Genomic DNA, 6,459 nt, shown 5'->3' with positions numbered 1-6,459 from the left:
CAGATCAAACACACGTGGACATTGTTAGTAACACTCCATGGGCAGGACTTTGAAAACAAAGGATAACAGGGTTAGAAAGGAACTTGGATGTCTTCTAGTCCAACCCCCTGCTCAAGCAGAAGACCCTACACCAGGGGTAGGCAACCTTGGTTCTTTTATGACTCATGGACTTCAACTCCCAGGATTCCTGAGCCAGCATGGGGGAACTATGGCCCCCCTCATGACTTGTGGACTTCAACTCCCAGAATTCCTGAGCCAGCATGGCTCAGCTTGGAAACCTCTCCCTTTCCCCTCAGCATGGCTGGCTCAGGAATTCTGGGAGTTGAAGTCCACCAGTCATAAAAGAGCCAAGGTTCCCTGCCCCTGTCCTATACCATTCCAGACAAATGGCTGTCCAATCTCTTCCTGAAAAACCACTTTGAGACAAAATCTGAAACAAAATACAAAATGCTGAATTTATAATTAAGCAACAAGAAACCATAAATGTGTAAGAATATAGCCAATTACAGAGAAACCCCAAAGACAAAAATAAGTGGGTCAGACTTGTGCTATGCAGCAACTTTCCACTGCCTCTAACAATCTTTCTAACCTGTTCCTTTTACAATTAACTCTGACAGTCTATACCAGGGGCGTCAAACTGCCGGCCTGCAGGTCAAATGCGTCATGCCGAAACCACGCCCACCCCATTGCCGGCAATGGAAAAAAGTCACAATAAGTTGCGACACATCATGTGACACTGCAAGTTTGACACCCCTGGTCTATACAATGTGAAAACTACTTCCCTTTAAAGCCCGCTTCCTTGCTACATTTACTGTGCTTTATATACCTTGCAATCTTCAGGAACCCCATGCTAAAACATTTATGAATATTCAGATTGCTGAAATTCTTCCATAATGTTATGCAGTATAAAGCTGCAAAGAACCTGGACATCGCATATTTGGTGCATCAAAAGGAATGGGGTTTTGGAAATCATTGTGTATCGTTTGATGAAAATGTCAGCTCAAGTAATTTTATGCCAGGAATCGTTAGGAACTCCTACCTAGGAAAGCCCTTTTATGGCCCTGTGGTTTGACTGCTGTTGAAGAACGCTGTGCGTTTTGTCCTTCACCAGAGAAATAGCAGATGGTTGTAGAGCTGGAAGAGAGCAGCCAAAATGATGAGAATGGTGCAGCAGCTGCCCCTGGGCAAAAGATGGCAAGGAGGGTGTTTTGGAGCTATGCTGGGTATGATCGAAATGGATGAGAACTTGCTGCGTCAATGAGGTCATGATGGCAACCAGTTGCTAAGGAAAGATGGCAGGGCAGAAATGCCATTCGGTTTCTCCAGCTGCTCACCAGCATTAAGTTTAATGAGGTATCAACAAACACGAGGAGCTCCTGGCTCATCTGGTACAAGAGCTGGGCTTCCTACAAGAACCTTTCCAGGTTGCCTGAGTTATAGCTAGCTTGGCCTCAACATTACTATAACAACGAAACATTCTTAAAATTATTTGCCTTTTGCAATGTAATTAGAGTATCATTCAACAGAATCAGAGTATTGAAACTTCCTGGCAGATTTCTCCTTGTCTTGCTGGAATTTGGAACGACACTGAAGTTGAACAAGCATCACTTTTTTTTCCTAAATGAAAGAAAATGAAAATACTATGAAAACACTGTAATAAACAGTGAAACAAAAATGAAAAGATATATCTTACAACAAAGCAACTGAACCATTCCTAAGGCAGCAAGTTTGTCAAACAGAAAGATTGATCAAATACTAACGTAAACATTTTCTGGACTTAGAGGAAACTATAGCGTATGCTTTAAAGTTCTACAGCACAAATGTCAAACGTGACCATGTCACGTGACATGACATTTTTGCCTTTGCAGAGCCAGGGTGGGCGTGGCCTGTGCATGATGCATCCGGCCTGTGGGCCACCAGTTTGACACCCCTGTCCTAGAGGGTTAAGGTGATCCAATGGAAATAACTCTGCTGCTTAGAATTGAGCAACATGTCCCCACGCTGCAGCCACCAAAACCCAGCAGAAAACCCTGTTCGTCCCCCATAGGCCACATAGTCTTCTGCCTCCCACAGCTTCTTGGAAACCCAAAAGTTGCACTCACAAGAAATTTTCTTAGAAAGAATATATAGATTTCAGTTGCAAATGCAACTGGTGGCTAATTTGAAATTTTAACGGATGAAAAGTAGGTCTTTGAATGTTCCTACTAAAAAGGTGTAGTTAAGGATGAGGGCTGGGGCTTACATTCTATGTGAAAGGTTGGGATAGCTCTTGGATTTGTAGTTTGGAAATTCTAGAAAATCATATTTCAAAAAGACCATCTTGGATTTCCTTTTTTTGAAAGATCACAATCATAGGCTCATATTTAACTATATGAGCAAACTGAAAGCGTTGTCTGGCTTTTGCTATATTGTAATGCCTTATTTTTAAAATGGCATTACAATATAATCAGTCTGTTTCATTTGTCATGGTTCCGATAGATGAGACCAGTAGAAATAAGAACTCTTGAGGCAATTGCTTTCCTCAAAGAACACATTTAATGGCTACATAGTATTGGCATGAACAAAGGTGAAACCAAGACTGTAACCCCCAAGGTTACAATGTAACAAGTTGAATTTCCCACCCCTGTAATGTCATACAGTAAATCACAATCCCCATTTAACTACTTTGGCAGGCTTTCTAACGGAAGCTCCAGCCCACTAAAACTTAGGTAGTTTGACCTTGGTTCCCACAGGAAAGTTATTATGACTAAACTAGAATAATACATCTTTCCCCTTCCACTGCTGTGGCAACTGAAAACAAAGTGAAGATGGCTGCAGACAGAATTGTTTGAAAGTTGACATCATTTTTATTGTATTCTGGTGGTATTTCTAAACATGCTGAAAGCCTCTTATTTCCACAATTAGAATATTACTCAATACATTCTAATCACATGCAGTATTTGAAAACACTCATATTCAAGCACTTTATTTGCTCAGTCTTTTTCTCAAGCTTTCTGAAACCCTTTTCAGCTGTTCCATTTCCAGAAAATGTCACTTGTGTCATGAAGTATCCACAAAGAATCTGCATGTGTGAAACTATAATTTTTTTGTTGTTATTGGCATGGCCAGATATTTGTGAAAACTATTGTGACAAGAAGACCAATTGATGAAGTTTGTAGCACAGAAATACTTCCTGTTTGGTTTGATGGGTCAAGAATTTGAGCCAAAGTTCATGGCTATTCTACAGTCTACTCTAGGACATTAAGGCAATCAACTGTATACTCTAAGAACCCCAAGTACTTCTGCCGAGTAGGCAGAATGATCAGGCCGGCAAGTATAGGATAATGAAAGGGTTATAAAAATGGTTTGAAAACTGAAATTCAAGAGGGCTGCTGAATAGCTCCTCAGCTGCCTGGAAAGACCGTTGAGTGGGGAGCCACAAGGCTTAATAGTCTCTTGTCTCTTCAACATGATCCTAAGAGACCTCTGTACTCCTGGCAGATGCTCCAAAGCCTGGTTTCCCCTTCGAGTCCAAAACTGGATGTGCAGCCACTTTTTTTATTAAGAACTTGGGTGAAAAAGTGGAGGGCCTGCTTCTCAACTTTCCTGTTGATATCAAACCAGAAGTAGAATTCAAGGTTCACTTTGAAGGGGAAAGAAATTCAGATGAAGGGAAAGGAATTCAGACCTGGGTCGATAGAGAGCTTTGAACCAGCCAGGCAGCCTCGTCTCCACAGAAAAAAGCCTCCTTGAGCACTGCCCGCTGAACTTTTATTCCCCTCCAACATTACAAAAACTCCATCAATCTCATACAACATAGGATACATAGATAATTGGATACATAGAGAGAATTTCTCAGGTGCCTATGAGATCATACAAAAACAAGATACTATATGTGAAAGCTTTATCATAGCGTTTCCCAAACCTCCCACATGCCTGCCCGTGAGCCAGGAGAGTTTGCTTTCACTGTAACTCCGAGTGGAGGTAAATTAATGGGGGTTGAGAAAGCTGAAGGCTGAGAAACCAAATTCTTGGGAAGCCAAATTCTGGCCGTTCCCACACTCTTGATACAGCTAAACTCTAAAAGACAGAAAGTAACAGAAGTGGACAGAAAGTAACAGAATGAGACTTAACAAAGATCAATGGAAAGCTCCTCACTTTCAGAGCCAAAAAAAGTGTGTGGGGGGGAGGGGCTTAGAAAAGGTTCTTATGCTTGGATGAGCCAATTTTACCAAAGGAGAGTAATTTTTCCCAGGAGCAGCTCTGGGTCAATGCCCTCCATCCATGTGGGATTCCCATAAGAGGAGCTGCAGGCCGGGGGATCAGCACACGCTTCATTCAAGATAAATACTTCTAGGTATCCTCTGCATGAGACTACAGGCCTGGGTGCTGTTTTTTGCCTAGCCCCTCCGTATGAAGGAGCAGGCTACAGAGCACTTAGAACCCTCAGGCCGAGCATTCATTAATCTTACATGCAAAATAGAACATTGGTGGAGCAGTGGGCTAATGCCTCCTTAAGTAACACCAGCTGCCTGCAATTAGTGCAGGTTCGAGTCCCACCAGGCTCAAGGTTGACTCAGCCTTCCATCCTTCTGGGGTAGGTAAAATGAGGACCCAGATTGTTGGGGGCAGTAAGCTGACTTTGTAAAAATGCCGCTTGGGGCCCCCCGAAAGCCCTAATAAGCAGCAGGCATATACATAGAATGAAGGCTATTGCTAAGCACATTGGTTTGTGCTTCTTAGATTGTAAGCTGCCCTGAGTCTTCGGAGAAGGGCGGGATATAAATGGGATTAAAAAAAGCTGTCAATTAAAATAGATGAAAAATAAGCTGCTGAATAGAGGGCTAATTCCAATGGCTTTGATGACTTCATTCCTGCAGGCTAAAGTATCGGTTGCTGTCAATTATCAGTTCTCAACAGTGAAGATGTCTTCCTAGAGGTAGGTTGGTCTTCAGAAGGGTTCCTGGACTCTGGGGAACCTTCCCTCTTTTTGGAAGCAACTTCAGTGGAGCATTCTTTGGCCTTTTCTTAGGAAAGGGAAGCAGGGAAAAGATGAGCTCCAGAGAACACCTAGTTCCTTACTTTCTTAATTATTTAGTTGATCATTTTTAATTTACTGGAATCACACATTTGGCACAAATTTGGCATGTTTTTCCCCCCATTTTGTTTATTGCCAGAGTCTTCTCCCTCTCTGGCCTAGCACTTTCCTCAATGGTTTTTCCTGTTTTTTCGGGGGGGGGGGGAATGTGGGGGGAGGAGCTGGTTGTAGAAGACTTCTGTAAACTGATGTTGAGATGCCCAGAGGGAGCAACACAGCTAAAACAGGATACCTGTCACTGTACACAGAAAGGAGAGAGAAAAAAATTCTTGTTATTGGGCTCCCAAAAGCATTGTGGAGCATCGTGGTGAGAAGATCCTTTCCCTGGGATGGGTGAACCAAGAGGGGTAAGGCAGGGAAGGAATGTCTGCAGGATTGGGCTCCTTCACAGAGATTTCAACAGAAGGAACAAAGCTCCTCTGACCGCTTGGCCTTCTCTGGAGATTTTCTGCCTTCTATAGGAGCCTTCTGGAAACCTCCTCAGTTCTTTGCCAGAGATCTTTAATTCACACAGGCAAATTTAGACCATGATTTGAGCATGTCAGCAGTTTGAAGTCCCTTTACACCCACAAGAGATCTAAATCCAGCCCTCCATTGACTTTTATCTACTGCCAATTTTCTTTGACCATTAGTAGTTCAGATTCTTGTTTAGAGGTAGCATGGAATAAATTTGTACTCATTTGAACAACCTGGGTTTCTGGTTTTTTTGAGCCTGACAGTAGTTTACATCCAAAGAGCTAGTCCTCTTTGGCAACAAAATGGAAAATAGGGTATTTTTGTGAGAGTTTTGTGTTTCTATGGGTGAAAACACCCATCTGTTGTCCTCTTAGGAAAGGGAATCGGGGTGTTCCAGAGCAGTTTTATCTTTCATTCCTTATATTGCATTATAAAGACTGTTGGATTATATTTCCAATTGATGAAGAGCACATAGCATCCTCAACCTCTGAATTTAGGAGCTTTTAAATCTGACACACTCATGTGACTGTGGAACATATCTAAACAGACAAAAACCAGGCTTAAAACTAATCAAATCAATCCAGAGACATGATTTTTCTTGAGGGGCTCCTTCAGCGCGCAAGTCCAATTATTGAGGGGGGGGAACAGGTCGCTCTTTCTCCGCTTTCCTCCGAAATGGGCGGCGAGTTTGCTGCTGGGGGTCTCAGCTGCGGCCCCTTCAGGGACCGCCCTCCCCGCCACGACTCCGCGCAGCATGTATCCAATAGGCGAGCTTATTTCGGGCGTGCTGGGGTGTCCGGCCAATGAGAAGGTTTCTCTCGGGCCTATCGCATCTTCCAGTCCTTCGAGCCAATCCGAAGTCTCGTTTCTGGCAGAATCCTTGTGACAGTCCAATCAGAAGGCGGCTCCGCAGTCCCGGCCCGCCC

Source organism: Vipera berus (assembly GCF_964194415.1).
Source record: "Vipera berus genome assembly, chromosome: 10".
Taxonomy (NCBI): Eukaryota; Metazoa; Chordata; class Lepidosauria; order Squamata; family Viperidae; genus Vipera; species Vipera berus.
Note: the sequence above shows the minus strand (reverse complement) of the source record.